The sequence below is a fragment of the Anopheles marshallii genome, chromosome 2 (assembly GCF_943734725.1).
Source record: "Anopheles marshallii chromosome 2, idAnoMarsDA_429_01, whole genome shotgun sequence".
In the NCBI taxonomy this organism is placed as follows: domain Eukaryota; kingdom Metazoa; phylum Arthropoda; class Insecta; order Diptera; family Culicidae; genus Anopheles; species Anopheles marshallii.
In genome coordinates this window covers 55,176,286-55,186,409 of record NC_071326.1, presented here as the reverse complement: position 1 = coordinate 55,186,409, position 10,124 = coordinate 55,176,286, and positions in this window count along the sequence as shown.

The window sequence follows — 10,124 nt, the reverse complement described above, 5'->3', positions numbered from 1 at the left end:
CAGTTACGAAAAATATTTCTTTTCGATCGAAAATGTCGAAAATGAATGAACCATAAGCATCAGCATTTGTATATAATATTATACAATGTCAACGAATCGAAAATTACTCGCCAACTGTAATGGTCTTTCAAAAAATTTATTTCATGTTGCAATTATTCGTAAACGAACCCATAGCTGATAGCTTACACAAGAGCATTAAAAAATATTACTTCGTTAGTGCAAGGCTTAGCTACCGTTGCTAACACCACATCGTTACTTCGACCTGGTATAGTTTCTAAACGACGACGAATGGCAAACCGTCCTGCTTCTTTGCCTTTGCGGTAGTTACTTGACCTTGTCCTTCATCCTGGTGAGATAATATTTCTATGGTATTTGATCTTCTTCAACAATCAGCTTCCCGCTGACTGCATGATACATCAATTTTATACAAATGATTTTCGCAAATGTTCAAATTGGCCACAAATCTTGGAAGATGGAACATAACTGGCGGCAACATTAGCGATATAAAATTCTTCAGCTACAGTTACCTATCAACAAGCTCGTTAGAGCCCGACCAAACAACACTTCCCATAGTTGCGCACGTATGAGTGGAAAACACTTGTTCCAATTTACTAACGTTACTAATGGGAAGAAATCAATCTAGACATTATAGAGCTCTGGGGGCCAAGAAAAAGGCTCGTCTCGCTTTTATGACGTTGTTTTTTTCCTTTTCCTCCGACATTGATGATTACGCGGAACGTATCAAAACCATGAACAGCATGATGAGATACTCGCATCGGGAAGGCTGTGTAAAAAGAAATTGTGTAGGGATGTATTATCAAATTTCACTGTTTAGGCAGCGAACAGACACAGTTGTCTCATGTTACCTACAATGGAGATGAAGCAATGTTGTCAAGTGGCCAGCTCCACGTATGTCACATGTTGTAAGTAACCGGCTTTAAAATGCTACTGCTCTGCAGGGAATTATTCGACTATGACTAATCGATACAAGGTCTTCCGGTGCATTTTATTTCCTTCTTTTGTCGGTGATCGGTCCCCTGATAATTAAACTTGATGCTACTGCGGTAAACAATAGGAAGGGTAGAGTTCCCCTTGCTTAAGGTATGGTAGCAAAGATGTTACTTTCACCGATGAAACTATATTGTAGCTATCCACAGTACTCTTGCACATATCCGGCTATATTAATTAGGCAGTAAAGAATAGGTGTAACTGATATAGATCCAACGAGCAGATGATTTTCACTCTTACGATTATTGTTGATCACTCATAGTGAATATACTTTCCCTTTAAGCAGTACGTCATTGAGCAACCGTTTTTTATTTTCAATACAGTTTATATGAAATATAATTTGTATTCGTACTTAAGCGTCTGTAAAATTTTTACAGGACAGCACGGGTCCAAAATACCGTCCGTAAACAAATAAAATAAAAAGCAAAAAATTGATAGACCTTTTAATGTTATGTGTAAGCAAACACAAATACACTTAATACACTTATAAATTCACTATTTGATTGAATATCCTTTGTAAGAACAGTACAAAAATGAAACATCCTAAGTGTAACTTACGTACACTCAATATCATAATGTCATAGCAATTTAGCACTTCAATGACTTTTATGAGTTTTTAATTAGTTTTCTGCTTGATATTGTAATTTGAGACATCATATTTCCAGTGTTTCAGTGGATAGGATTACAGCATGAACCATGTCTTTGCCACGATGACACGATTTACAAAAACGCAGTTTTAAGTTAATTTTAATTATAAATGTTAATATCAAAATAACTAACATATCTTAAAATGTCCACAGGTGCGGTTTCGGTTGTTTTCTATAGATCGTTGTTTAAAACAATGATCGAATTATGAGTAAATATTATACCAAATTAAAAGTATAAAGATAGTTGTACTTCAATACCAACTGCATCGATTTTATGGTTTCAAAAACACAGCTACAACGCTTGTAAAAAGATGCCACCATCGAAGGGCACATCTGTGTTTCGGCCGGCAGTCATCGATCGATGCGATCAGTAGCCCACGTGTCCGAAAAAGGATCGTCTTTCTTAACACTCTCGTATTGCATCGCATTGAATGTACACTCTTGTTCGAACCAATTGGTCTCGACAGTTATAGCGACAGCTCCTATTTCAACCCGTTTTTCACAAAATTTCTCCTTCTGTGGAGCATTAGACATCACGCATTGAAATCATGTTTCGGTCATAAAGTAAGAACCAATAGCGTTTATTAAGTAGAGAGTTTCTTTTCCTCTAGAATATTTGCACCATTGCTAGGTTGTGAGAGTTATGTCTAGAAGGAAACTGAGTAAATAACTCAATCTAATGCGATTGCGAATGGTAATGTACCAGTTGATCGATTTAATTATCAAGAAAGATACATTTATTTGGTTCTCAAAAATATCTACCGTATTCCAACATTTAAAATTAAATCCAATAACTTACTTGTTTGATATCTTTCAAATTAAAGATTTATTGCTGTTGAAGTTCTGATAATGCTATTAATTGATCAACTAGTTGATACAGAATAAAAAAAAACATTGATTAATAATACGCAGAATACGGATTTTTAGATTCTCCTTTCGCTGACTAACGTAAACCTGGACAAACACATGTAAAAATTATGTTAAGATGTAGTGGGCCTACTTCAAGCATAATCTCAAATGTCCCATAACAACTTCCAACAACCGTTCTAAGATCAATCGTCCAGTCGCTGCTGACAAATGGTTGAAAGATGAAACGCTTTTCCCAAAATAAAATAACACAACCCAAGGCTTGTACGCGTTTCCACCGTTCTAATGATGTCAATAAACGCTGGTGATACATATATGTACAGCCTAGAATAATGGAAGTTGCTAGACAGAATAGGACTTTGTGTTAACATTTTTGCCATAGGATAGTTATGCGCTGATGCTTGTCGGCAGCGCTTCCGGTAAATTACGTCGCCGGTGACACTGACCGTAAACCCTAGCCGACCCCACGCACGTGCACGTGTGAAGAAACGAAGTGAACCGCAACGATCGTTGTATATTTCCTGCGTGGTGTCCTTTTCGATGCGTTTCCATTTGAGTTGTTCTTATCTCACGCGGAACGCCAGTTGGACGGACGATGCAAAGCAGTTTTGTTTTCATCCTTTGCTTTTGCTTTCGCCCAGATAAGCAGAATTCATGTAAACTTTCCCAAAATCTCGATAATGCTACTTACCAAATTATATGACGTGTTCACTTTATCACTTTATTGAACAACTGTTTCTGTTGCTTTTGACTAATTAGGTTGTTTTCTTCATAGCCTATATGGACCAATTTTTTATACAATGAAATATATCCATTAAGCAATGCGGCCCGCTGTCCTTCTTGAATAAAAAATATGTTGTTTTTATTAAACAACATCACAACCTCAAGAGGGTTGGGCCTACCATTTCTGATTTTCTTTAGCACCCGCGGACGATTAGTCAGTCCTTGCTACAAGAGATTGATCCGGATAGGATTTCGCAGTGGTCCTAACGTGTTAAACCATTGTCGCTAAATTAAATAACCGGGCCCGATCTAAAATTTCCACCCAACATTAGTATGTATATAATGATCACAATCAGTCCTGCGACAAACGAATACACGTGTACAAGTACACACGTAGATCGAATAGACATTCAATAGTCACAGAATGCAAGAGAACAAGACTCCATCTAGTCCAATCATGTCCGTTCCGAGTACCACTGATTGACTGAGAACAACTGATCCATGTATATGTTTAGCTCTGTAGTTTATAATCGCAAGCCACAAGGGTCCCTCCTTTCAAGTGCAATAAAATCTTATGTAAAAAACATATACTTACGGATGCTAAACTATCCCCTTAGTGGATCACAACGGTAGGATGACGAGTAACCATTCAAGGCATTCCGCGCATAATCTTCCACTGATACTGGTATGTTGATGGTAGCGTAGATATTAACAAGATCGGTCCACCATGTTTCAATATTTGGATAATGGAAGTCCATATTTTCCAATTATAAATTTGAATCCTCATGAACAAACTATTAAACATACATTTTAAAGTTTCAGCTAAAGTTGAGTAACTTTTGGTATTTTCAACTTGAATGTACTATTCAAAATACTAATAAAACCAGTTTTACTATATCATTTATTTATTTTTATTTGTTTTATTTTATAAAGGCCCTAAGTAAAAAAAACACCTCACACTATAGTCGAAATCCAACAATTTGTTTCGCAAACCCTCATGAAGCAGCATAAGAGCTCCATGGCAGAACAAGTGCAACAAATGATCGGCTACTATTCCGGCTTTTCCATAGATGATGTTCCGGTTATTTGTCCAGTCTGGCACGTGTAAAATAACATTTCTGTACAAGATCACTAAACTATTCCTTTGATATGGAAACATGTGCTATGATATTGTTATTGTTTTTAAATTCGCATTAGTTTAGATCTGTTACTTCATCAAACTTGATTGTTCACGAATGATAATGATTAAACCAATAAAATTTTATCACTATATTATTCCTACTCGTACACTTCCAAAATTTTTACCATTTAATACTACCACCACAACAAATATTTCTTTTGAACCATACCAGTCATGATAGTTAGTTTCAAGGTCTGACATGAAATAGGAATTGAAATGAATTATCTTTCGTGCTCTACACCGATTGTTTCAATATTGTGTACATCGTCATCGTAATCGCACATTCCGGTTGATATAACAGATATGCTACAACCGCACTAAAAATTGATTAATTTTTAACATATTTCCTAACCTAATAATTTATTTTATTATTTAATACATTTTTGGTGCATAATAGTTATTTTCTATCAACTAACCATCAACAGTTTGGTGTCTAGTTTATTGCGCCTGTTGTGTGTGTGCCCATAGTACCAAGACTATTGATATGTGGTATTTGTTTTATTTACGACGAGACGTACGATTCTTTAGTGCTTTACTTGCACCACATCACAAATCAATTACATTAGCATTAATATTCAATATTAAATAATTAGCCATTCTATGATAATGCATCACTGCACAAGTGCTGTTTCACTTACATCGCGACTGATGCGAATTACTAACATGCCTGCTAACAATGGTACAGCTGGTACCAACTTGTTGCTTATTGCATGCATGAGGCTAAAAATTAAAATATAATAGAGTTTAAAAAAGCATTACCTTGTTACTGCTAATCCACTTCCTACCTCGACTGCAGAAACTAAACGATGGTCAGTGCCAAGATCATAAGAAAGCCTACGGCATTGCAGATTATATACAATGAAAATAATTTCAATGGCGCCATAACGACGACAAGTTGTCGGTGTTGTCCATTCCTTGCTTTCAACCATGTTTCGCTTTGATCCTCTGAGCAATAGATCCACCGGGCGCCTGGAATAGATTCCATTGAACGATTTGCCGCTTTGTGATTCTCGCTTTGTGTGGTATGGTAAAACGTGGTACACATAAAATTTACTATCACGTTCGGCACTCACACGCTGTATTCCTTCGTGGACGCGGCAACAATAAACTATTTTAGTTCATGCAATTATTAGTCACATTTAAATTTAAATACGTCCACCATTTACTTTACCGCGATTATTTTCTTTAACAGCTATATTCGTTTCAAAAACCTTGATGATGAATGAACACAACATAGGACACGACAAGAAACAAACAGACATTTTAATTTCGTCGAACACGTTCGGCAAATTTAAACATATTTTGGCAACAAATTACCAATTTGAATAAATTTGCATACTGAATTTTCTCACTTATCAATCGTCTCTGATTATACAATAAGAAACATTTTTGAAAAGCCCCATTACTTAACATTATCTTTAGTAAATGAAATGTAACATTACAACACTATTTCTAATTATTCAGTACAGGAACTGTACAATTTAACTATTTTAACTTTTTTAAAAGAAGTATTTTTTTCTTGACTATGATGCAATTTTACAACGGAATATACGATTGTATATAACAATGGTTCAAACCAATGGCATTGCAAAAGGAATGACAGCGTAAACACTCATAGAGTTACATATCCAATTAAATTTTAATGGGGGTAATATGTTACAAAAAATTCACAAAACATCATCTCTTAGGTCACGGTTATTTTATTCCTTTATTGTATTGAGGCAGTTATTGTGCATTGTGGAAAAATACAGAAAGAAAAGCTGCAAACTTACCTACGGAACATCACTTAACCCATCGTTTTACAAACAGATTTGTAGGATTGATGCTGTTGGTATCATTTTTCGTTCAATTAATCACAAACGACGGGATTTTGCACCGCAGATCGGACAACCTTCTGCAATATGTATGATACGAGCCGGCAAAATAAATTGCAAGCAATTTTAAAATACTGACATATAAATAACATGCGTTGCAAGCTAAAATTGCCAGTATTATTGGGTATTCAGTTGTCGATACGCTTGCGAGACATGCACGCTTATTCTGTATAACGATCGAATAAAGATCTTTACGTAACAGCGAAAGCTGTTTTGTAAAATCGTATTATCGCACATTATTGTTGCGACTAACGCCAATGAAACAATTTGTATAAAGCTGTTATACTAGTGATTCATGTCGATAAGTATCCCAACTATAGCAAGTATCATGTCAATCAACGTGCGTAATGCACAACGTTATTTATTTGCGTATTTAAACCACTCTCTCGACACTGGCTGCAACGTCTTACTTCCTGTTCAACATCATTTGGCATCCTGACGGTTGTCGAACAAATGCTAACCTACTTGGAAATGTACTGATTGTCCCGTCAGATGGAGGTAATCTGTTTTGCATGCAGCAGTTAAGTAGAACAAGATTGGTTACCGCTGAAGTTGAGATGCCTAATCGATTGATTCGATTTGCACGCCGTTGGTCTGCGACGGACGGAGCTTCAACTCGAGCTATGACTAGATTAGCATAACAAGTTTTAGATGATTTTCTGCTAGATGGCCGGCCATAGCCTTAGACGTGCGAGTTAATCTTATTGTACGAAATTAATAGAGCTTCAGCTTTATAACGGACATCAAAGCGGGAATGATTGGTTTCGATTAATTAAGTTCTGACAATTTAATCTATCATCATGTGCAATCTGAACAAAACCATGCATTTCTGAGGCTGACATCATTGAAGGTTGTTGAATGATCAACGTATGTACTTCTAGTTCTGTTCTTGAATACTTGCACTATTGTGTGAAGCTATTAGAAAGTAAATTATTCAAAAATATGAAATTTAAAAAAAATTGCAGCAATCACAATATTACCGCGTTCAGCTGTTCAAGTTGAAGTTTTACTTGGTCTACAGCATGAATGACGATATTTGTTTTCCTTGTTATGAGTGACAGCAGAAGATAAAGAAGGGTTTAAATCCAAATAGATGCGACTGACGACGCATGTTAGACGGAGCAACTTAATCATGAAACTATGAAAACACAACCCAATTACAACCCCAACAGTTTTTTAATGAATACCAGTGAATACTTGTTAATACCTTAAATTGACACAATACGGTCAATCGGCCAATATGGTTGATAAATGTAATCTGTAGTGATTGTTATGGAACTTTACGACGCAATGAGTTCTTTTGGAATCACGGCCAAACTTACCAGACTAGTACGAATGACAATGACCAAAGTCGCATGCCAGGTGATATGAATGATATGAATGGTGATGGAAAACTCTCAGCGTCCTTTGCTACCACCAAGGGTCTGCGCCAAGGAGATGGGCTAGCTTGTCTACTCTTCAACCTAGCGCTAGAGAGGGCCATCCGCGACTCGGAGGTGGAAACTTCGGGGACCATCTTCTATAAGTCAATCAGAGTCAGATCTTGGCATACGCTGATGACATAGATATCATTGGTTTACAAATAGGTGAGCGCTCATTCGAAGTCGTCCAAAATGTCACCTATCTTGGGTCAAAAGTCAACACCGACAATAACATTGATGTTAAAATGCGCGCTAGGGTGCTGGCTGCCAACCGGTCATACTACAGTGTGAGGAAATTTATGCACTCAAAACACCGATCGCGACGAACGAAGCTGGGACTACATAGAACCTATATAGTTCCAGTACTCACATACGCTTCTGAGACATGGATTTTGTCCAAAACTGACGAAACCCCCTTATTCGCGTTCGAGAGGAAGATGCTCAGGATTTTAGGCCTCGTATGTGTGGAACAATTGAGGATACGATTTGTTAACGAGGACAATAGAGAGGCCGCTACAATGACGGCTCTATAAGCTGTACGGCGAACTTACTGTCGTACAGCGGATTAGACTCGCCAGGTTCCGGTGGGCTGGTTACGTCATGAGAATGACAACGGACGACCCAACCCGGAAAGTCATTTTAGATCGTCCACATGGACAGAGGAGACGTGGTAGGCACAAATTGTGATTGAGTGATGGCGTTGATGCGTCCGCCAAAATGTCCGGGATAATGGATTGGTAGACGAAGGAGCTCGACCGTGAGCTGTTTAGAGGACTCCTGTCCTCCTCCTGCAGGCCAAGACCGCGAAGTGTTGTTATGTTGTTAAGTTGTTGTTAAGTCAGTAAGGTTGTTATGGAACTATTTCGGATTCACATGTCTCTAGAGATCATTATGTCTCTAAAAGTGCGTCAATAGTAAAGGTTGTCGAAAAGGAATATCGAACCCACGGAAGAGTACATGAGAATATGTAGAGTCCAACTGACGAAACCAACTTAGCCGCGTTCAAGAGGAATATTCTCAGAAGGATTTTTGACCCCGTATGTGTGGAGGAGAGAGGACGGGTCGGTAGCATGATGGTAGCGGCGTCGGTCTTCACACGAACGGACCGGACTAAAATCCCATCCGGACCAATCCCCCGCACGCAGGGTTGACTATCCAGCTACGGGTAAATAAAGTCAAAGGAAGCCAGAAATGGCAGTCCTAGACGTTTTGGGGTTGTTGTTGCCGATAAAGAAAAAGAAAATAAAAAAGTCCACTTTTTTAATGTTAATGCACAGATGTGGTTGTCGTGTTAAATACTGAACTGGTTAAATATCTTACACGTAGCGGTTATCGGTGCATTGTTCCCGTCAGAGTTGCTAGTGTTTGGTAGCCTAAATGTGTCGCTTGTTCCAAGAACTCTTTCCGGAACATATAAGTACATATTCTCCAACAATGTCATGTCAATGTCAATTTGTCATGTTTGAAAATTTTCGCAATAAATGTAGCCTGTGCATCTTGTCGTCCAAAAGTTAGCGGTTGTAAACCTAGTAGAGAACTGCGATCACGATAACAGGGCATAGCACTTATTCCCAATCATGGCGCATTAAATTCTAATACATAACGAACCAGCGAGGTATAAATAGCTTCCAAACACATTGGGCATTAAAGTCTTTCGCATTGCGTGTGACAAATCCTAATATCCTATTGGCCTTGTCTATAACTGTTAAGTAAGGGTTATTAAAATTTAGGATGTCAGGTAGACGCAGTATACACCCGCAGTGTACATCTTGTGGTCAAGTAAGGTGCCAAGGTCACGAAGAATAGTGTTGCGATCTAGCCGATGATTGTCCAGACTATACTTGTCGGAAACTGCACATGGTCCTAGAGTTTTTTCGATAAACACTAATACAACTACGTTTATCGACACACAACGAGAGGCAGTTGGACCAACACCATTGACAAAAAACATTTAGCCTATTTTGTAAACTGTCACAATCTCTTATACTATTTACAACGTTGTAAATCTTTACATTATCAGCATACATCAGCAGTGATTGAGTCGGTAAAACAAATGAAAAATAGTTAATAAATCGTATAAATAATAGAAGACCAAGATTACTACCTTGCGGTACTCCATGGTTCTTGGTTGCGGTTATTCCTAAGTATCCTAATTTCGAAAGTAACCGAAGCTGATTCAAAGAACCGAACGCAGCTTTGAAATCAGTGTATACTGCGTCTAACTGACATCCTAAGTCCATACACTCAGATGCAAACTGAATGAGAACTAATCCATGTTGACGAACAGAAACATAGTTATGGAATGATAATAATGCGTCATGAAAAACTATTTCGATTACTTTGGCACCCACACAAAGGAAGGTAATTGCTCTCTAATTATTGGCATCTGATCTAGTACCTTTCT